This window comes from Dipodomys spectabilis, unplaced genomic scaffold (genome assembly GCF_019054845.1).
Source record: "Dipodomys spectabilis isolate Male_0828 unplaced genomic scaffold, ASM1905484v1 ptg000084l, whole genome shotgun sequence".
NCBI classification, from domain to species: Eukaryota; Metazoa; Chordata; class Mammalia; order Rodentia; family Heteromyidae; genus Dipodomys; species Dipodomys spectabilis.
This window is the reverse complement of record NW_024870761.1, coordinates 810,040-834,255: the sequence shown is the minus strand read 5'-3', so window position 1 is coordinate 834,255 and position 24,216 is coordinate 810,040. Positions and strand designations below refer to the sequence as shown.

At 36.4% G+C, this 24,216-nt stretch overlaps 1 long non-coding RNA gene across 1 annotated transcript; it reads left to right on the top strand.

The window, feature by feature from the left end:
• The first annotated feature begins 11,198 nt into the window (after window positions 1-11,198).
• Window positions 11,199-21,759, top strand: LOC122111010. Its single transcript, XR_006147966.1, has 3 exons — window positions 11,199-11,260; window positions 21,202-21,205; window positions 21,710-21,759. It is a non-coding gene; the product is annotated as an uncharacterized LOC122111010 (long non-coding RNA).
• Window positions 21,760-24,216: the final 2,457 nt, after the last annotated feature.

The following is a 24,216-nucleotide window of genomic DNA, read 5'->3' as shown; positions in this document are numbered from 1 at the left end:
AACTGGATGGATGTGTCTTGTTTTTTGAAACTACTATCTAATCTATGTTTTCTTTTTTGGGGGTGTGTGTCCAGTTGTGGGGCCTGAGCTCTAGGCCTGGGCGCTGTCCCTCAGCTCTTCAGCTCAAGGCTAGTGCTCTACCACTTGAGCCACAGCACCACTTCTGACTTGTTTTTCTTCTGCTTATGTGGTGTTGGGGAATCGAACCCAGGGCCTCAGGCATGCAAGGCAAACGCTCTACCATTGAGCCACCTTCCCAGCCCCTAATCTGTGTTTTCTAATTGGAAATTTAAGTCCATTGATATTGAGAGTTGAGGCTGGGAATTATCTAATAATTCCTGCTATTTTATACACCTGCTGTTAGGAGCTGTGCCTCATCTATTCTTATTATATTTACTTTGTTCTCTGGTAGGGAGCATTTTATATAACCAGTTCCTGTTCTTCTTGACCTTCTCTATGTAGGATATATTTGATTAATTTCAATCTTGCCGATTTGGTGGAGATAAATTGTTTCAAGTTCTCTTTGTCATGAAATATTTTTTATATATCCTTTAAATGTAAAGGAGAGATTTGCTTGGGACAATATTCACGGTTGCTAGTTGTTTGCCTTTAATGTTTGCCATATATCATGCCAGGCTCTCCTTTTTACCATATCGGCCAAGAAATCATTATTTATTCTGACTGTATATCCTTTATAAATAACCAGTCTTTTCTCCTGGCAGCTTTAAGAATCCTTTCCTTGATCTCTAATGATCCTCTAATGGATTATGATGTGGTGGTGGGTTGTTCTGTTCTGGTATTCTCTGGTGTTCTAAAGGCTTCTCTTCTCTGAATGAGCCTATCTCTTTTGATGTTTGGCATGTTCTCTGCTTGAATTCTGTAATATGTTTCCCATCCATTTTGTTTCCTGCTCTTCTCCTTCTTGATACCTATCTCCCCCAAGTTTGATCTTCTAACTGAATCTGGAACTTCCAGCAAAATCGTTTCTTATTTCTTGGATTTGTTCTAAATGATTTTCTCCTCTTTTCTATTAGACCTAGTCTGTCTTTGATGCCCAAAATTATCTTCTATGTCATCTTTTGGCTCTAGAGACTTTCTATTTTGTTTTGGATTTCTCTGTCTCCTAATTGGTCATTTTTTAGGGCTTCTATCTTTATTAAAGCTTTGTTTTAGGTCTTGTGTGGACTTTCTTTACATCTTTTCTTTGGGTAGGGGCACTGGAGGGGTTGGCTTTTTAGCTGTGTCTTCTCTCATACCTTTTAACTAAGTATCTATTTTTTTCCCTTGGACTCCTTTGCCTTCTCAGAATTTATTTATCTTTCTGTTTGTAGTCTACATGAATTATTTTGCTAATCTTTGGTTGGTCTCATCTTGTTCACAAATTTCCTTGTGGAGGTTTTGTATCTTTTCGCTAATCACATTTTTCAGCAGTACTTTTAATGTATTTTGAATACTATCTTCTAGGTCCTTAACTGTCTGTTCTAATGTCTGGTCATTTCCTGTGTGAATTATATTACCTTGGCATCAGTTTTCTTGTATTTTTCTGATTTGTTTTGTCCATTTGGAGGATTTATTGGCTTTCATTTGGGGGATCTATGATCTTAACAGGTGACTCTCTATGTTCTTGGTTGATTTGCCAGGTGTTGGTTTGGTCTTCTGTTGTGATTTGTTTTTCTGAACTTAAGTTTTTGTCTAGACCATTAAGCGTAGGATTAGAGATCATTTGTGATGAAATGTTGTCATGCTAATACTTGTGGTTCCAAAGACAGTTCGAACTGTCCAGTGGTAAGGTGAATTGTGTCTGTGTTTGGATGTGGCTGTCTCTGTTCCTGCTTTTTTCCCATGTGGCCCTTTTATTTCCAGAGTGCATCTGTGCTTTTGAATATGTTGGGAAACACAGTCACAGCAGTCACTTGCCTGGCTAGGTAACTTATCATAGATTTCTGTTTCCTTGTGAAAACAGTATAAAAATCTTCTTTGGAATTATATATATATATATATATATAATTATACCTGACTTGGTTTGACCTGCTAGAAGTGGAGTACCTGCTAGGACTCCAAATCTCTGTTTCATTAGCTAGAGCTAGGGTAATTTTCTATTGTTATTCTGCCATTGTTTTTCCACTTCCTCAGGTTTATTTTTGATATTGTGTTTTTTCACATAATTTAGGATTTGTGATGGTTGTATCTGGTTATTTTTGTGTTTCTGTTTGTGTTACTTTGAAATAGTGATTTCAGGCTTCTATGAAGAGACAGTAATAATATGAAATGTATGTTATTACATTGAAAGAAAGAGAGCAGACATTTTAACCTTTTGCTACAAGTAAATTAATATTAAGCAAAACTAAGGAAAATAATTACTTATTTACTCTTTAGAGGATGAGTATAGTACTCTTGGATATCTTGGAGGAAAAGATTTTAGACTCATTACAACTGATTCCTTACATTGAAATTATAGGCTAACCATTCTTTTTCAGAAGACAAAAGCTTCAGTTATTTCATATTAGTATTATAAAATCATAATACCCGCATGTTGGTTTGTTTTCATCTTCAATTTTCAATTTCATTCTTAATCCATTAGGTATCTAGGGCTTTGAATGACCAATTCCTTAAAATATATATATTTCTTATATTGTGATATAAATCTCAGTGATATAAATATGAATTCATCTCAACGTCTCATCTTGAGCTACATTCATATGAAATTTATGCAGTCTCAAGCATGAAACCTATTTTACTATTTTCTATGTTTTAATCAACATATCCATTCTCTTTAGAAATATGTTCTCATCTTTTTCTAGAAATATATCTCTCATCTTTCTCATGTTTCTCATCATATTGCTCCAGTGAAGGTCATGTGTTTTCAGTACTTTAATTGAAATAAATATAAATTTTTGAACATGAAGACACCCTCCAATTATCACTTTAAAGTAAAACTTTGGGGACTATTTTATATATAAAAATTAAAAAGTACAATGCAAATGTTTATACATGAATGATCCAATGATTAAGTCAATTAGACCCAAGAGGTACCAGAACATCATCTCATTTTATTTAAAGGCACCAAAATATTAGTGCTCATGAATATCACTCATTGTTAGAAAATGACTAGTCAAAACAAGGTTTATATTATATTTGAAATTTAAAAAATGAAAATTACACCCAGATTTGCTGTCAGTATCCTGTTTCCAGGGATACATTTTTTTCAGCAAACAGGGAAACAAAAAATAAGGAAAGATATAGAATCAGACTGTCTTTCCTTAAGATGATAATTTGCACGCAAATCGTGTGATTTATTCAAAGATATGATAAACATTCATAAGAGGATATGTGATCAGAAGTGAAATGTAAGCAAAATAACTGGAAAACCGTATATGTAAATTTTGCTTCCAATATAAGATTATAAGTTTTCAATTCATGAGCCTATTGAACAAGATTTTGTATCTGTAATACAGATCCTGTATTCTACATTTTAGACATACTCCAATTCTCTTACCTCAGTTCCTGATCAATATTCTTCTACTTGCATGATGTCAATTGCTACTAAAGTAACAAGTTGTGTCTTTTTTTCATTTCTAGATCCAATAAATTTTAGTATTTTGGAATAGTAGTATAAATTCATGGAGTTTGCTTTGATGTCAAGTTTGAGGATCCTGTATTCAGGGTATTGTGAATTGGCCTGAAGCAGCCAGGAACATATTATGAATATACAGACACAGAGTATACAAAGATCTAGGGACTTGATCTCAGAGAAAGATAAAGGTCCAGGAAGGATTTTGAAGCCAAGTTAAAGCAATGGAGCAAACATCAATCAACTATTATTACAAATGAATGGAACTGATCTCTGATGTGTCTGGTGGCAGCTCTGTGTGTGTGTGTTTGTGTGTGTGTGTGTGTGTAGAGAAAATTTTAGTGTATCTTCCATATTTACAGTCCATAGAGCATTACTTGCTATGGAGAAGGTGCTCATATCAGAGCTCTGATACCACTGTCATCACTTTTAACTGCTAAAAGCACTTGCTTAATCTCTAATTAAAAAGAAAAAAATAAACTAACATCTTACAGGATTGTTTTGGTAATTAATTGGTATATTGAAGGCCAAAGGGAGGTATTGAAGATTATTACAATCTTTTTCCTCTCTTCTGATTATTACACAGCAATAGTTGTGATTTTCAGGACTCTCTTGCAATGTACTCACAGCTGAATTACTAATATGCTTAATAATATGAAAGATATGATACAGAAATAGATCAGCCAGCAAGCACAAAGAACTAGTGAAAAGATCAAACTTTTGAGCAGGGTTGCCACTTCATTTAGGAATGCAATTCCTTCATATGAACTTCAAATTTTGTGGCTTTCCTTGTGTGATTAAAAGGTAAGAAAGTAGAAACAAGAATTCCTGTTCAGCCAAGTAGAAAATGCTCATGATCCCATTCTCATGTTGCAAATTTCCGTTCCATAAAGACTCTTCATTAGAGTGCTTTCATTTAATATACTTCAGCACATCATCCTTCCCTGTTGGAGACAGGAAAAAAGATAATTTTGTTTGAATATTATCTTATGTAAATTAGTGTGTATAGGCATGATTTGTATAATTACAGATGTTTGTAATAAATGTAAGTAGGAATCATGTCACAACTAAAAATATACATAAAATCACATAACAAGACTAGAAGTCACAGCATTTTGTGCATAAATACATACATTAGATTAGTGAAGAATTTCTATTTTGAGAAAAACTTCATATTAAAGTATAATGCACTTTACTAAGGGTTGAAACATTTTATTGAAAAATATATTTCTTAGAGATATTTTTGCTTCATAATTTTAAGAAGAAAAATGATCCCAAAGTAATTATTTTTTATTGTTTTCCTGTTTCCATGTGTTTAACCTTCAAATTAGAAATCCAGATATAAGATTTAATTTAACCAAAAATATTTATTGAGTATAAAGTCCTTCTACTCTCTTCATTTTTCACACTAAGATCACCAAATATGATGAGTCTGAAATAATTAGTGTCTTTTTTACCTATGTTAATATTATTTACAATGTGAGTGAAATGTTTAAAAAGTAGTATTTATTTTAGCTTAACTGCTCTGAAGAGACAATAAATGATATAATCAAAGGCTAAAAATGATTAGATTTAAAATTTAGAATTCAGGAAATGGTTTTGAACACTCTGGTTACTGGAGCCTTCACTACAACCTCATGAAACAATTTATATTGATGAAGCAAAAATCTGAGGTTAGCCATTTTTGAATAAAAAAATCATGTCGTTCTGAATATGTAGAGTTACATATCAAACATAGAAATTTTAGCTTTTAAATACTTGAATATTCTAGTACATTTAATTGCAGGGTAAGTACTTGTTCTGAAAGGAGATAAAATTGCATTTATTTTGAAATGTAAACCTAAGTATTCATTTGAATAAAAGACAATGTTTAAAATATCACTCATTCAAGAAAGAAGATGTCCAATTAGTTGTTTTTCATGCCAATTATGTTCTCTAAACTTACTATAAATACTAGATTAGTAAACCTAATTCATTATTTTCTGGGAAATAGAAATTCAATTTCCTAAAACTCATGACTATAACTTTTTCTCAAACAATTGCAAAGTAATTGTTTTATATTTTTTGTCATGGGATATTATTTGATATATTTTTATTCATTAAGTTAAATAATTGGCCAATAACAATATAAATTATGCATGAACAAAGTTTATCTAACAAGTATTTCCTTCACAACACATGTCATGGCTCTCTTAAGGAACAGTAGAAAGCAGTGTGCTCTTTATTAATTTTTAGTTATTTTCTTAATAGTTATTAATTGTCAGAAGTGGCAATTCTATAATATATTTAAAGCATTTGATTATACTCCCTCTATTTCCTTTTCATTGCTCCTTTCTCCAAAGATCTTCTGCTTTTCACATAAAATTACATCTTCATATACGTGAATATAAACTAATTTGGAATATTTAAGCTAAACTGCAACTTAATTCAAGATGTACAGTGGATTAATAGGATGAATAAAAACTTCAATATTTTGTGTTAACTTCTGAATTGAGTTATCACTATTATTATGGTTAGTGTTAGGATCCCAGACAGAATTAGAATTAGAATTAGAGAAATAGAAAATTTAGGTTCAACAGAGAATGACCCATTGCAACAATGATACGCACAAGACACTATGTTGAAAATGAAATTTACACCCTGGGGAGGGAGGAGTAAGGTAAGTGGGGAGGGATGGGATAGTGGGAGAACAAGACAGAAGGGGGTAACAATGCTCAACAAGAAATGTACTCCTTACGTTACACGTGTATTTAATCCCTCTTTAAAGCATCTTTACAACAAAATAAATTTTTTTAAAAAAATAATGAAAAATAAAACCTGCCAGTACATAGGAAAACACTTAAAAATTTTAGGTTCAAAATGCAAGCAAAATTTAGACCTACATGCTGAGCAAGAGTTAGAATAAATGTGAAGAGGCTTCTTATTAACATGATGATTCAGATATACGTAGGTTTAGGATTAGCAAGGTATTCCAGTTAGAGCTGGGTTAGGATGAGAAAAAAGATATAAGATATTGTGTAAAACTGCCACATATTTTAAGAAGAATGAATGGCATCAAAGTTAGAATGAATGAAAACCAGTGTTACTTTAAACATTCAGATATAATTTGGTTTAAAGGGTGAGATACTTTGTTTGTTCTAGCTAGGGTTAGGGAAGGATAAGCTTTAGGGTAAATTTTACTTTTACACTAAGAAGTAGAAGCAAAAAATGTGTGATTGAATAGAATCTAGACAATTTTCCTTACATTAACCATTTGGTGTTAAATCAGACGGTGATTAAGATTAGGTTTCTGATTAACCAGGGTTGAGGATAGAGTAAAGAAATTGGATAAATTAGTGGCTTGCACCTATTATCCTAGCTACTCAGGAAGCTGATTTCTGAGGATCACAGTTCAAAGATAGCCCGGGCAGGAAAGTCCGTGAGACTTTTATCTCCAATTAACCACCAGAAAACCCAAAAGCGGTGCTGTGGCTCAAGTGGTAAAGCACACACCTTGAGCTAAAGAACTCAGGGATTGTGCCCCGGCCCAGAGTTCAAGCCCCACGACCGACAAAAAGAAAAAAAAAGGAATGTGTTAAATGATAAGCAAAGCTGAACTTATTTTAGGTTCTAGGAATTCAGGAAATGCTGGGATAATGGAAGTACAATTTATTTCATAATATCAGGAATTGAGATCAATGGGTATAATGATTGCTGTTATGGAACAAGATACATTCAGAATTAAGAGTGAGAAAATCTGTAGGGTTTACAGAAAACCTGAAATTTATTTCAATAATTACAAGTGGAATTTCACTTAGGATTGCAGAAAACGAGCGTTTTTCATAAATTTTAGAATTGGGATACTATTAGTATCAAGATTATGGTTAGGGTTCCAGCCGTGGCTAGGGTTAAAGTGAAGGAGAAGAAAATGAGGCTCAAACTGAAGGTAAATTTTAGAATAAGCCTGGTAAGAATTAGAATGAATGTGAACTAGAGTATTGCTATTAATATTAGAATCTACTTACAATTAGGCTTATGGTTATTGTCAATGTTCCACTTAAGATTAAGTTAGGGTTAGAAAATGACTAAGATATTTGAAAAAAATGAAACCTATTTTTGGAAGGCTTATTTGAATCAAGTTAGGATGAGTGAAAACTAGTGTACTTGTGTTAGTGTTAGTATTGTCATACAATTAGGATTAAGATTAAGGTCAGTATTTTGGTCTGATTATGATGACTGTTATGAATAAGAAAGTTTTTAGTATAAAATTCAGTTCTCACTAACAGTAGAAGCAAAAATATGAGACTGAATAGTAACTAGAGCATTATCATTATATTTATTTCTCAGTGACCATTCTTGTAATGATTAATGAGTTTTCCAGCCAGGTTTAGGTTGAGAGTTAGCATTAAGTAATGGACTAGAGGGTAAGTAAATCTGAAAATGTTTTAGGGTACAGGGTTTGTGGAAAAGTAGGATGAATGGAAACTACAAAATTTTTCCTGATAAGAGAATTTGAGGACAAGTAATATAATCGTTCATGATAGAGAACAAGATAACTTCAGAGGTAGAGTCAGAAAATTTGTGGGAATTAGGGCATACTGAAACTTATTTCCAGAGTGCAAACCGGAGTATTCATTAGTATGATTAAAAACTAGTCTTTTTCTTAAACATTAGAATTGGACTATCATGAGGGTGAAAGTTAGGTTTCAGTTCCAGCTGGGGTTAGTGTAAGCATTAGAGAAATGGAAAGTTAGGGTACAACTGGAAGTAAATTTTCGAATAACAAGTCGAGTTAGAATTAGGATGAATGTGAAATAGGAAACGGCTAATAATATTAAGATTAGGGTATGATTAGTGTGAGGGTTAACCTGAATATTCCAGTTAGAGTTAGGGTTACAAAAATGGAAAGATAATGAGCAAAACTACAAACTATTTTAAGAAAGATAAGTTGAATCAAAGTTAGGATGAATAAAAACTAATGTATTTGTGTGGCTTTTAAAATCCAAAGCACATTAGTTCCAGTGTTAGGGTTACTTTTCTAATTCAGGTTAAGCTTAAGGTTAGGGAAGGGTAAGCTTTAAAGTAAAACTGAATTTTTTGTTAACATTTTCAAGTAAAATATGTTTGAAATTTAACAAAAACTACAGAGTTTCTCTAAGTTTCCTATGCAGGGTTCAATGGGGTTAAATTTAGAGTTAGGTTTCTAGTAAGGTTTAGATATATAGTAAGGGTTAGGAACTAGAGTAGATTTTAAGTAAACCTGCGACTTCTTTTTGGAGATATAGGAGTTCTGTACAAGTTAAGATTAGTGGAAACTATGGTATTTTTGATGATATGAGGATTTGAGGTTAATGATTCATAATAGGGAACAAGATAGATTTCAGAGTCCAAGTCTAGGAATCTGTAGTATTTGGAGCAAACTGCAAATCATTTCAAAGACAATGGGTATCTGTAAGGATGTATCTAAACTCGAGTATTTTCCATTAATTTTAGGATTGGGTTACTATTATCATGAAGGTTACTCTTAGGGTTCTGACCAGGATTAGAGTTAGGATTAGGGAAATTGAAGGTTGAGAACTTGAGTGACTTATTTCCCTTGTGTATGTATATGCACTATTCTAAGGCTTGAACTCAAGGCTTGGGTTCTGTTCCTGAGCTTTTTGCTGTAGGCTACGAGCCACGAATACACTTCCAGCTTTCTTTGGCAGTAAATTGGAGATGAGAATCTCACAGACTTTCCTATCTGAGCTGACATTGAAGTGAGATCTCCAGATCCCTGCCTTCTCATTGAAGTTAGGATCAAAACCATAGGTCCCGTCCGTAGTTTCCCTTACTTGCAGTAACTAGTACATGGTATCATATGACCATATAAGATGATGTTAAGTAAAATGAACCCCAAGATATGGACACAAATGAGTTTTTATTCCATGAGATTCTTATCTCTATAAAATCCCCCAAATAAAGTTGGAAGGGGAGCTGTGGTTCAAGTATAGAACACCATCCTTTAGGGAAAAAGCTTAAGTGAGAAGGTAAGGTCCTGAGTTTAAACCACAATATTAGCACTCAAAAAAGTTGATTTCTTTTCCTTGAAGTTTTTATTAAATTGCTCAGAAAATAATAAACATTGAATTTATGTTTAGCATTACTATGAAAATCATGTTATATTTATTGATGTTATTCTTTATTTTCCTAAATTTTATTTACACATTAATATCCAGTAATGGAAAGAGACGATTAGTGTTTCACAATTTTTTATGGCAGTTGAATATATGGATGAGAGATGCTTACAAGGAATTTGGACTGAAATAGATATGTGCAAGCTCTTCATATAAATAAATGATAGTTGAAGAACCTGTGGCCCTGTATGAAATAAAATAAAGAAATCAGCAAGGAAAGATAAGGTATGATTCTGGAGATCACACAATTTTGGAAGATAAAAAAACAAGGAAAATATTTAGCTTTTTGTGTGTTCTTTGTAACCCACAGACACAATTTATTCCTTATTTCTACTGTAAGGCATTTCAGTTAACTTTATTTTACAAAGTTAAACATGATTGGCATTTAATACTAACTGGCTTCTGTCACAGGTGAGCAATTATTCTAGCCAGGTGCTAGGGGTTCATGCCTATAATCCTAGCTACTCTGAGGGCTGAGATGTCTAGAGCCTAGTTCAAAGCCAGGTTGGAGAGGAAAGTTGTTGAGACTTTTCTGTTCAATTAACCACAAAAAAAACTGAAAGTGGCACTGTGGCTCAAAGTGGCAGCACTAGCCTCGAGTAATAAATTTCAGATACAGAACCCAAGTCCAGAGTTCAAGTTCTCTGAAATATTCTTAAAATACTTGTTCTCAGGATTTCTTTAACTTGTGTAGAAGAATGTTTTAAACTTAAGGATTTTTTATTTCATGTTGTCAGCATTGATTTTTAAGATGTGCAGAGAAAAATAATTTAAAGTCAGAACTGGTTTGAATTGCTTTTATTACACATTGCCTCTACACCCAGAGATCAGCTGGAAAGCAGATGGCCAAATCCTAGCTGTTAGCAATGAATATGGATATGTGTTTCTTTGAGCAGATAAACAAACTTTTGTAATGGTAGCCTATAACACCTTAATTGTAATAATAAAATTAATATTATTACTATTATTATTTTTTGTCTGCTGTGGGGCTTGAATTCTGGGTCTAGGCATTGTCCTTCAGCTCTTCAGCTCAAGGCTAGCACTCTAACACTTGAGCAACAGTGCCACTTCACATTTTCTGAACCTTCAGTTGGAGATAAGGGTCCCACAGACTTTCCTGCTTGCGCTGGCTTTGAACAGAGACCCTCGGTTATCAGCCTCCTTAGTAGCAAGGATTACAGGTGTGAGCCACTGGCAGCCAGCAGTAAAATTATTTTGAAAAAGAAAAACCCATGATTCTATCTTTAAAAAGTTACAATCTGGCAAGTGTATCTGTAACATTAGTTGTATCAAGTAACCATAGGCAGCAATCATTTTTAGATCTCACTATGTCCTGTCCAATGCCAGATAAAATATCATTAATTTACTTTTTCCTAACCAAGTTCATGATGAATTCTCAGCACCACAATTTTCTAGTGAGTAAAAAGAATTCTTCAACATATTTATTTCAACAAACAGCATTTTGCACTTGTTTTTTTTTTTTTAATTTTGCCAGCCCTGGGGCTTGAAATCAGGGCCTGGGCACTCTCCCTGAGTTTCTTTTGCTCAAGGTTAGCACATTACCAATTGAGCCACAGCACCACTTCCAATTTTTCTGCTTATGTCATACTGAGGAATCAAATTAAGTGCGTCATGCATGCGAGGCCAGCACTCTACCACTAATCACATTCGCAGTCATTGGGTCTTTTGTTGTTGTTGTTGTTTTAAAATAGCATTTTACTATGTGTCCTTCTGTTGGCCTAAAACTTAGGCTGGTCTCAAGCTAACTTCTAAATCAGCCTCCCAAGTTCAGAGATTACAAACATTGACCACCATAGTCAGCTCAAGATTCTTTGTGAGAGAATACTCTTTTCAGATATAGAAAGAGTTATTCTGTCTTCCTTGGACTGGATGCTTTTTGCATTCTGCACTGTTAATCACATTTCTTGTCCTGTTATGTTCCCCCTTCTAGATCAATTGAAATATTTCAGGTTCTGAACTTGAAGCTGATCCCTGCCATCCAACAACACCACATTCTTGTGGATAGCACTAGCTGGCCTCATGAGCATAGCAGCCAGCTGGAGCTTAGCTATCTGATGGCCTTCAACTTCAACAATGCAATCATTTCTGTGCACAGACTGAAAACTGTCATAGGTAAGTTTGATTTATTCCAGCCTATTCTCAGCTACTTGCCATTCTCAGCTTTGTATGCTTTAAATTCTGTTTAACATTCATTACTATTTCCCACCATTATCAAATGTAACATATATGAATTACTTTAAAATTTATCCAAACATGCAAAAATGTTAACGTAGTTGCTGTCCACCAGTGGCTCATGTTTGAAAACCTAGCTACTTTAGAGGTCAAAAACTGAGCATCTTGGGTTAAAGCAGCCCAAAATCCAGAAGTGGAGATGTGGCTCAAGTGGTAGAGTGTCAGCTTTGAGCAAAAAGACTAACCAAGTATAATTGGTCTACTTTGGACTCACTCATGGAAAATACACACACACACACACACACACACACACACACACACATACACACAATGTACATTCTCCTAGACTCCCCTTCTTGAGCAGTATTCAATGCCATTAACTTAATGCACGTTTTCCAAATTATTATGGTAGGGGTTAAACTACATTTGTATTTATGACAAGGCATTTTTTGTATTTTTTCTTTTTCATTTTTTTGGTACTTATGTGATAAAACAGTGTTTTGTGAAGACTAAACAGAAATCAATGTGTCAGTAAATAGATAGGTGACAGACTGAAATATGCAGATAATATCACTTGAAATTTTATTTCTCCAAATTTAAATATATATACATATGTATGTATTTAAAATTTCTGCCAAGATTTTATTTCCATTAACAAAGATCTATTTGTTCCATTATATAAATTTAACATGTTGTATATTTCATAGTAGATTTATATTTATAGAATTTCTTAACTTTGGAGACAAGGTTCTGCAGTGTAGACCAGGCTTTCTTCAACTCCTAATTCTCCTGTGTCGGGTTCCTGAGTATTGGCTGGCATTACCATGTGGTAGCATAGTACCATGTCCAGCTATATTATTTATATTTTGTAGAGTAGAATATTAATGTGAACAGCTTTAAGCCACATATCTTCATGAGCATGAATGAATTCCTTGCAGAAAATGTTAAAATAGAGTTACTGAGTAAAGCCAATGATGGTAGACATGCCTGTAATCCCAGCACCAAGGAGGATTGTAAGCTTTAGAGCAGCCTGAGCTACACAGTAAGTCCCATTTAAAACAAAACAACACTAGTGCACATGGAAAGCTGTGCAAACTGCCTCAGTTTAATTATGAAGAATAACTCATGAGACAAAGAGTATGGTCATTTAATATTATTTAAATAATAGTTATAATATTAAAGATGAACTATTGGTAAGTCTTCATATTTCCTGTTTGTATCCTTCTTTTTTCTTGCATATATTTTTCTTTTTCTTTTTTTTATTGTGAAAATACCGTACAGAGGGGTTACAATTACATGAGCAAGGTAATGAGTACATTTCTTTTTTTTTTTCTTTTTCTTTTTTATACAATGAGCAAAGAGTGGAATTTTCTAGATATTGTGAGCAAAGCATGATTGAGTAGGGATCTTTATTTATTCCTTTCTGATCCAGGAATATGTGTTTCATGTGTAAGCAATAGTTCTAACTTAATATAATAAGGAATTAAACATTTCATTCTTTTTTTTTTTTTTGGTTGGTCATGGGGCCTAAACTGTGGGCCTGGGTACTGTCGTTCAGCTCTTCAGCTCAAGGATAGTACTCTACCACTTGAGCCACAGTGCAACTTCTGGCTTTTATTTCTGCTTATGTGGTGCTGAGGAATCCAACCTAGGGCCTCATGCATACAAGGCAAGCAAACTAACACTGAGTCACCTTCATAGCCCATAAAAATTTAATTCTTTTTCTTTAATTTTAATTTGTATTTTTATTTTTTGTGAACATACTGTACAGAGGGGTTACAATTACATGGGCAAGATAATGAGTACATTTCTTATCAAGAATTGCAGCCTCCTCCTTTGTTTACCCTTCACATCTCGTACAAGCCTCCCCTGGCCCCCCACTCAATCCTCCCCTCCTCCTCCCACCAAAGTTGTAAAGTTCGTTTTCGACATGACAACATGTACTTCTCATTGTTGCAACGGGTCTGCCTGTATCCTTAAACGACTTGTTTTTCCCCATATCCTCCACAAATTATACCTACATCAAATATAGTGAAAGCAGGGGTTATACTGTGGGGGAGGAACATACAAAACAACAAAGAAATAATCTTATAAATGCGTGAGAATCAAATGCATGAAAGAAAAAAAAACATTTAAATACATAACTAAGGGCTCATTTTCCTAACATCACATTATCTGAACTTTTCTGCTTGACTCATACATATACTAGATATTGCAAATAAAGGAAACCATGTGGACCTATGTTTCTTTGGGCCTGGCTTACTTCACTTAATATAATTTTGTCCAAGCCTTCCCATTTCCTAACAAAATGGGCAATGTCACTCTTTCTGATGGAGGCATAGAATTCCATTGTGTATATATACCACATTTTCTTGATCCATTCCTCTACTGAGGGTGATCTGGGTTGGTTCCATATCTTAGCTATGGTAAATAATGCTGGAATAAACATAGTTGTGCTGGTAGCTTTAGTGTGGTCTTGTTTGTAAGCATTTAGGTAAATGCCCAAAAGTGGGATTGCTGGGTCATAGGGGAGCTCTATATGAAGTCTTTTGAGGAACCTCCATACTGCTTTCCAAAGTGGTTGAACAAGTTTACACTCCCACCAACAATGAAGTAAGGTTCCCTTCTGTCCACATTCCCTCCAGCATCTGTTGTTAGAATTCTTGATTTTTGCCATTCTAATTGTGGTGAGGTGGTACCTTAATATTGTTTTGATTTGCAATTATTTTATGGCTAGGGAGGTTGAACATTTCTTCATGTGTCTATTGGCCATCCTTCTTTCTTCTTCAGAGAAGTTTCTCTTCAAGTCTTTAGCCCACTTATTTATTGGGCAGTTGTTTCTTTGAGGATTTGTTGTTGGGGGATTTAATTTTTGAGTTCCAAGTATATTTTAGATATGAGACCCTTGTCCGTTGTATGGCTAGTGAAGACCTTCTCCCAATCCGTGGGTTTTCTATTGATCTTGTTAGCTATGCTCTTTGCCATGCAGAAGCTGTGGAACTTCATGCCATCCCATTTGTCCAACCCTTCTTTGATTTGTTGTATTTCCGAGTCTCTATTAAGAAAAATTTGGCTTGAGCCAAGGAGACCTAGGGTTTCTCCTATTCCATCCTGTAATGTTTTCAGAGTGTCTGCTTTGTCTCTGATGTCTTTGATCCATCCGGAGTTGGTTGTGGTGCTGGGTGATATATAAGGATCTAGCTTTAGTTTTCTACAAGTAGTTAACCAATTTTGCCAGCAACATTTACTGAAGAGGCTGTCTGTCTTCCATTCTATTATTTTAACTCCCTTATCAAAGATTAGTTGACTATAGGTCTGTAGGTTCATTTCTGGGTTTTCAATTCTGTTCCATTGGTCTTGAGGTCTGTTCCTATGCCAGTACCAAGCTCTTTTGATTCCTATGGCTTTACAGTAGAGTTTGACATATGGTATTGATATTCCTCCAGCAGTGTTCTTTCCGTTGAGGAGCGTTTTTGCTATTCGGGGTCTTTTATTGTTCCATATGAATTTTTGGATTGCCTCTTGTATTTCCTTGAAGAATGAGGTTGAAATTTTGATAGGTATCACGTTCAATTTGTAGATAGCCTTGGGAAGTATTACCATTTTCACGATGTTGATCTTTCCAGTCCAGGAGCATAGGAGGGTTTGCCATTTTCTATTTTCTGTTTTGATTTCCTTTTTCAAGATTTTAAACTTTTCATCATAGAGGTCCTTCACTTCTTGGGTTAAGTTAATTCCTAGGTATTTTATTTTTTGAGGTGCTATTACAAATGGAGTTGTTTTCCTAATTTCAGCCACACTTTTCTCAGTGTTGGCATACAGAAAAGCCACTGATTTTGGAGGGTTAATTTCATACCCTGCTAATTTACCAAAGTTTTGAATCAGCTTGAATAATTTGGGAGTGGAGTCTATGGGATTCTTTAAATAAAAGATCATGTCATCTGTAAAGAGGGAGAGTTTTATTTCTTCTTTCCCTATTTGGATCACCTTTATGTCTGCATCTTGTCTTATTGCTGTAGCTAGGTATTCTAATACTAAATTGAAGAGAAATGGAGAGAGTGGACATCTTTGACTTGTTCCTGAGTTAAGACGAAATGGCTTTAGTTTTCCACCATTAAGTATAATGCTGGCTGTAGGTTTGTCATATGCAGCCTTTATTGATTGAGGAATGTTCCATGGATTCCTAATTTTTCCAAAATCTTCATCATGAAGGGGTGTTGCATCTTGTCGAATGCTTTTTCTGCATCTATTGAGATAACCATGTGGTTCTTATCCTTACTGCTGTTTTTGCGATGAATAATATTAATTGATTTACATATATTGAACCAGCTTTGCATCCCTGAAATGAATCCTGTTTGCTCGTGGAGTATGATTTTTTGGATGAATTATTGAAGTCGATTGGCCAAAATTTTGTTGAGAAATTTTGTATCAATGTTCATCAAAGAAATGGGTCTATAGTTCTCTTTCTTTGATGGGTCCCTGCCTGGTTTGGGGATGAGGGTTATGATGGCTTCATAGAATGAGAACAGTTGTGAACTTTTGAAATCTCTTTCACTTTCATTGAAGAGTTGGAGGAGTATTGCTGTGAGTTCTGCTTTGAAGGCCTTGTAGAATTCCGCTGTAAAACCATTTGGTCCTGGACTTTTCTTAGCTGGGAGGTCTCTTATTGCTGTTTCCATTTCAATGCTTCATATGGGCCTGTTAAAATGTTTTAACTCATCTTGGTTTAGTTTTGGCATGTCAATATTTGCTAGGAAAAGGTCCGTTTCTGTCAAGTTCTCAAACTTATTAGCATAAAGTTTTGAGAAGTATTCCCTTATATTGTTCTGAATCTTGGATGTTTCCGTGGTGATGTTTCCATTCTCATCTCTGAGTTTATGTATTTGGGTGTGTTCTCTTCTTTTTCTGATAAGATTTGCTAAGGGTCTGTCAATTTTGTTAATTTTATTGAAGAACCAACTCTTTGTTTTGTTGATTCTTTGTATAGATTTTTGGATTCCAATTCATTTAACTCTGATTTAATTTTAATTTTCCTTTCCATCTACTGGATTGGAGTTTACCTTGCTGCTCTTTTTGAAGGAGGTTTAGATGTGTCATTAAATTGTTGGTTTCAGATCTTTCCAATTTGTTGATGTTGGTGCTCAGATCAATAAACTTGCCTCTGAGTACTGCCTTTGCTGTGTCCCAGAGGAGCTGGTAATTTGTGTGCTCATTTTTGTTGAATAGCATGAACATTTGAATTTCCTTTCTAATCTCTTCCATGACCCACTCGTGATTCAGTAGTGTGTTGTTCAGCCTCCATGTGTTACCAGACTTTCTTTGGTGGCTTTTGGTGTTGAGTTCTAATTTTATTCCCTTGTGGTCAGAGAGAATGCAAGGTATAACTTCAATGTTTCTGAATTTAGACAAGTTTGCTTTGTGGCCTAAAATGTGGTCTATTTTAGAAAATGTGCCATGTGCTGCTGAGAAAAACGTGTATTCTGATGCTGTTGGGTGAAATATTCGGTAGATGTCTGTTAAATCTAGTTGATCTATGCAGCTGTTTAGATCTGTGGTTTGCCTGTTGAGTTTTTGCCGAGTTGATCTATCTAGTGGGGAGAGTGGTGTGTTAAAATCCCCAACAATTAATATCTTTGGATCTATATGGGATTTGAGGGAAAGTAGTGTTTCTTGGATAAATTTGGGTGCTCTGTAGTTTGGCGAATAGATATTTAGAATTGTAATATCCTCCTGAAGGAGTGATCCCATAATTAGTATGTAGCGACCTTCTTTATCTCTTCTCATGAGTTTTAATTTGAAGTCTATTTTATCTGATATTAGGATTGCAACTCCCGCCTGTTTATGGGGGCCGTTTGCTTGGTAGATTTTGCTCCAGCCTTTAACATTGAAAATGAGTTTGTTTTTACGGGCAAGATGTGACTCCTAAAGGCACTAGATAGAAGGATCTTGTTTTTTAATCCAACTAGACAGTCTATGTCGCTTATTGGAGAGTTAAGTCCGTTAATGATGATAGAAAGGACTGAGTGGTATTTGGGAGTTCCTGCCATGTTATTCACCTTCTTGGGTGCTGCGAAAACTGGGTTCTTCCTATAGTTCTTGGATTCTCAGTTTGGGTGCAGTTTCTTGGCCTTTATTGTGGTTTGTTGGTTTTCAATGTGTAGGACATCTTTAAGAATCTTTTGTACGGCTGGTTTGGTGGAGATGTATTGTTTCAATTTTTCTTTGCTATGGAAAATTCTTATTTGGCCTTCAGTTATGAAGGAGAGTTTAGCTGGGTACAGTATTCTTGGTTGATAGTTGTTTGTTTTTAGGGCATGGCATACATGATTCCAGGCTCTTCTTGCTTTGATTGTCTCTGCAGAAATTTCTGAGGTGATTCTAATTGGTCTCCCTTTATAGATGATTAATGTTTTATCCTTGACAGCTTTATGAAATTTTTCCTTTTTCTGAGTTGATCCTGTGTAGATTATAATGTGATGGTGGGATGTCCTATTCTGGTCTGGTGGAGTTCTAAAGGTTCTTGTATCTGAATAGGCCTATCTTTTTGCATGTTTGGGAAGTTCTCTGCTAGGATCCTGTTAAACAAATTTCCTAGTCCATTAACTTCTGTTTCTAGGTTCTCCTCTACACCCATTATCCTTAGATTAGGCTTTCTGATGGTGTCTTCCAGGTGTTGGATAGATCTGTCATATTTGTTGGACTTGTCTTAGATGGTTGTATGTTCTTTCTCTATAATATCTAGGCTGTCTTCAATCCCCGAGATTCGATCTTCTGCATGGTCTAACCTGCTTTCAAGACTTTCTCCTTTTTTTTATTTCTTTTCCTTCTAGTTGGTCAGCTTTGATGACATCAAATTCTTTGTTGAAGCTTTGTTTTAGATCTTGTATGAACTTCTTTACTTCCTTAAATTGGTGTTCAGTGTTTATTCTCAAATCACTTAGTTGTTTGGTTATGGTTTCCTTGGACTCCCATTGCTTCTGTTGGGCTCCATTCAGCCTTGCCTTTGTGGTCTCCCTGACTTCCTTCAGCTGTTTGTTAATGGAACCCATGAATGCCTTTAGTAATCTTTGTGTATTCTCATCCTGCTCTCTCAATTTCTGTATTACTCTTTCCTTATCTTCCTCCCGTTCATGTCATTCCTGTAGTTCTCTTTGAGTGTTCTCAGCCTGCTCATGCCATTCCTGACTTTCTCTTGGAGTATTCTCACGCTGCTCATGCAAATCCTGTATCAGTTTTTGAGTAGCTTCCTCACGCTTATGATATTCCTGTATAAACCTTTGTATTGCCTCCTCTCTCTCCCTCTCATGCTCATACAGAGTCTTTTGTAGGTTTTCAATGTTTTCCTACATTGACATTTTGTTTGCCTCCTCTCTCTCCCTATCACGCTCATACAGAGTAGTTTGTATGTTTTCAATCCTTTTATTTGTATGTTTGCCAGCAGGTAATATAATGAGAGAAGGGGAGAGATATAAGGAAGATGTTAAAGACTTAAAAATAAAAATACTTAAAATATTATAGGTATAAAGAGGTAGTACTGTTATTAAGGAATTTAAGTCTCAGAGGTTTTGAATTGAGTAATAAATTTGTGGATTAAGTGTGTACATAAAGGGGGATAGGGTCTAATAGTCAACTACGGGTTTATCTGAGGATGTGCAGAATAACAATTAAGTCACATGAAGAAGAATGAAAGAGAAGAAAAGGTAAAAAGGATAAGGAAGAAAGAAAAAAAGATCAGAAGCTCAGTAGAGCTAAACAAAAAACAAAAAGAATTTTTTTAATAAAAAGAAAGAAAAAAAAAGAAAGAAAAATGCGCACACACATGTGTCCCTAAAATAAAGTTTATAAGAGGAAAAAAGTTACTAGAAAACAATTTTTTTCAAAAAAGGTAAAAATTAAAAAAAGTTTTAGAAAAGAAAAAAAATTTATAAAAGGTATAAAAATAAAAAAAGATGAAGGAAAAAAAAGTTCTTTGATTTTTTTGGGAGGGTTGGGAAAAATCCTGTATCTCCCTTGTGTCTGTAATCAGTCTCTTGTTGGAGTCTCTGGTCTACTTGCGGTCCTGTGGCTTGGTTGGTTTCTTAAGTCAGTTTGTGTTGGACAGGCAGAAAAATGCTCTCCTTTACCCAGGATTTTGCGATCCTCCTCCCAGTTTAGTTCAATGGGAGAGAGATCAGCTTTGAGTATCTCAAAATGATGGAGATGGCTTTTTCCTCATGTTTGGAGATGCTGTGATGAGGCTAGGTTCTGGGTAGAGTTGAGGCCTTTCAGCAAACAGTAGATTTTCCCGGGGGGCTGGTTTGTGAGAAACTCACAGAGCCCAGCCTGGAGCCACTCTCAGGGTTTATGTTTAACTGAATTTCAACTGATTGTCAAGGTTGCTAAAGGGAGGGGCAGCCTCTGGCTCTGATTACCCCGTGAAGAAAGCCACTCCTAGGACTGGTACCCGAGGCTGTGTGACTTTTCCCTGGGTAGAACTGAGTCTGGCAGATCAGGTTAGGCTCTTGTGACCTGCTAAATGACTCTAGATTTCTTCCAATTCCTGAGTTGGAGCTAGCAGCTCCACTGAGCTTTGTCAGTATCCAAGATGGAGATCTCCGGTACTGGGGGGGGTGGCCTTCCCTCCTCTGCTCCCTGAGAAGGAGTGAGGGACGTCAGGCTTCTACTCACGCCGAGTCTTGGTTCCTGGGTCATCTCTGTTCTGCGAAGTGCAGGATGAAAATGTCTCGCTCCTTTTCGGTTCTTGCTGGTGTTGAGTAGAATCCGCTCACCTGCTGTGTCTGGCTCCTTCGTCCAGGACTCTCTGTGATTCAGGTATGGCGGCAGTAGTTGCCGCTACCACCGCTGCCGCTGCAGCAGTGGCGGCGGCTGGCAAAAACTCAGATCTGTCTCCTTGCCTGGATTTTCCCTCTCTGTCCTAACTCTATGTCCTGTGAAGGCACACTTGATGTGATTCTCTGGCTTAAGACTGTTCACTGGAACTCTAAAACTGCTTTCTATGCGAGAGCTTGTTTAGCCTCCAGCTTCTCCTCCACCATCTTCCTGGAACTCCCCTCTAAAACATTTCAATCTTAAGAAATGATTTGTTGACAAAGAAAGATCTTTCCCTTTGTTCTGAAATACACACTTCTCCAAAGTTTCCTTGTTTGATTCAGTGAAAGAACTAACTTTTCCATGGACTTTTCCAAGTTAACCAGGGTTCACAAATTTCCTCAATATTCTTTCATCATGTGATGAATGCTTTTTACTTTACAACTGTATCCATCAGTGGCAAAGAACATGTAGGCAAGTCAAAAACTGGAACTGGACTTCAGGCTTGTCCATCAAACTAGTGCCAGCACTATACAGTGGTCAAGTAATTGCCTCTCTTCCAAATTTAGTGTCACTGTTCAAAAGAGAGAATAAGTCATTCCTTTTTATAGGCTGAGTATTGTATTTGTGATGGCTGTACAGTAAACAGTTGTAATAGCTGGTAATGAGAATTTTTCTTGACATCATAGCGGGGGGAGGATGGGATGGGAAGGGGAAACAAAAGAGGAGGCTACAATGTTTGATAAGAAATGTACTCATTATATTGCCCATGTAATTGTAACCCCTCTGTACAGTATTTTCACAATAAAAATTAAAAATTAAAAAAAAATAAAACAAAACAACAACAACTGTTGAGCTTTGAAGAGGGAAAGTATTGTTAAGTGGGATGATAGGAACATACAAAATTTAGTGTGTTTGTGTGTGTGTGTGTTTGGTTGTGCTGGTCCTTGGGCTTGAACTCAGGACTTGGGCACTGTTCGAGTTTTATGATCAAGTCTAGCACTCATACCACCTTGGACCAAACTCCACCTCAAGCTTCTTTAGAAGTCATTGGAGATGAGTCTGATCCAGTTTCCTGTTCAGGCTTAGAACCTTGATCTCTTTCTCAGCCTCTTTTGTGAATAAGATTACAGGTGTGAGTCTGTAGTAGTTATATTACTGTTAAGTAATATAGTAAAACATCATGCCAGTTTATACTCCTTCCAGCAGTGTTTGTGTGTTGCACACACACCTAAGATAAAACCCACTCCATATTTGATGACATCCAGATTGCATAATGCCGTGAGATACATATTGTTATGCTCACTTAACCTATGAAGAATTTGAGCTCCAGAGAGTTTAGTTAATTTTGAGTCCCCATCTAGTATACAGTGGAGCCTGTATCCAAGCTCAACTAGGTCTGTTTATTTCAGAATACAGGGAGTCATCATCTGTTCTAGTCAACATGTTTTCTAGCAAGTACTTCTGGTTGCAAGTACAGTTCTTTTTTTATTGTGAGAATACCGTACAGAGGAGTTACAATTACATGGGCAAGATAATGAGTACATTTTTTATCAAGCATTGTTGCCTCCTCATTGTTTCCCCTTTGCAAGTACAGTTCTGTGCCTGACAGATTACCTTTCTCTCTCTTTAACTGTTTGTACCCACTTTCATAACCTAGGGAAGCACAAGTGATGAGAATAGCTATTTTTGAAGGGAAAATTGATAATGGGTTTGAACTTGGTATCACATGCATATTAGTCAGATCTTCCATTTGAGTTATGCCTCCAGCACAATATTTCTGTTTTTTTCTTTGTATTATTATTATACAGGTGAGTTACACAGAGGTTACAGTCATATAATTCAGGTCTGGATATATTTCTTTTTAAAAATGTCACTCCTCTTGCTCTCTCAATTTTTCTCTCACTGGTTGGTTTTATTAATTTCTTCCTCTTCCTCCCTCCCCTCCTCCCCCTCCTCCCCCTCCTCCTCCCCTCCTCCCCCCTCCTCCCCCTCCTCTCCGTCCTCCCCCTTCTCCTCCCCCCTCCTCCCCCTCCTCCTCCTCCACCTCCTCCTTCTCCTCCTCCTCCTCCTCTCCCCTCCTCCCCCTCCTCCCCCTCCTCCTCCTCCCTCCTCCTCCTCCTCCTCCGCCTCCTCCTCCTCCTCCTCCTCCTCCTCCTCCTTCTCCTCCTCCTCCTCCTCCTCCTCCTCCTCCCGCCTCCTCCTCCTCCTCCTCCTCCTCCTCTCCGCCTCCTCCTCCTCCTCCTCCTCCTCCTCCTCCTTCTCCTCCTCCTCCTTCTCCTCCTCCTCCTCCTCCTCCTCCTCCTCCGCCTCCTCCTCTCCTCCTCCTCCTCCTCCTCCGCCTCCTCCTCCTCCTCCTCCTCCTCCTCCTCCGCCTCTCCTCCTCCTCCTCTCCTCCTCCTCCTCCTTCCTCCTCCTCCTCATCCTCCTCCTCCTCCTCCTCCGCCTCCTCCTCCTCCTCCTCCTCCTCCTCCTTCTCCTCCTCATTCTCCTCCTCCTCCTCCCTCCTCCTCCTCCTCCTCCCTCCTCCTCTCCTCCTCCTCCTCCTCCTCCTCTTCCTCTTCCTTCTTCTTCTTCTTCTTCTTCTTCTTCTTCTTCTTTCTTCTTCTTCTTTTCTTCTTCTTCTTCTTCTTCTTCTTCTTCTTCTTCTTCTTCTTCTTCTTCTTCTTCTTCTTCTTCCTCCTGCTACTCTTCCTCTTCCTCTTTTTCTTCTTATTATTGAGATTTAGAAGGAATAGCTACATACGTGTGGCAATGATTACATTTCTTTTGTCTTTGTTTTTTGGTTCAGTCAGTAATAAGGCTTGAACCCAGGGCCTAAACACTGTCTCTGAGCTCTTTTGCTGAAGAATGGCACTCATATTGAGCCACAGCTCTCCTTCCCTTAGTGCATTTCTTTTTGGACAATGTTAACCTTTCCGTTCATCTCTTCCAGTTTTCCCATCCTTCTCCACAAACAAGTTGCATAGGTCATTTTCCAGCATAGTACAAATTGAATATCACTGTTGCACATGTTCATCGTTTGTCTCTCCTTTTGGAAAGACCCCTTTAACTTCGCAAAGAGAGATTAATGAAGAAAACTGACAAAAATGAAAGAAAATAAAGAAAAATATCTTGTTTCTGTTTCCTGGCCACTGGTTATTTTTGAGATAATGTGTGTGTGGTGTGTGTGTGTGTGTGCGTAAATACTTGAGCTTGAACTCAGGGAGCTGACCTTTAGCTTTTTAACTCAAGGGTAACAGTCTATGACTTGAACCAAACTTCCACTTCTTGATTTTGAATGGTTAATTGGAGATCAAAATTTCACAGATTTTTCCTACTTGTTCTAGCTATAATCCAATTTCCTCAGATCTGAGCTTTATAAATAGCTAGTTACAGGTGGGAACCACTGGTGATCGCTTGACCTACCTTCCTTTTGTTAAGTAGTTGAAATGTAAAAGTCAGTTGCAACCATAGTAAAAAAGAAATCCATTTAACTTTCCCAGCTTC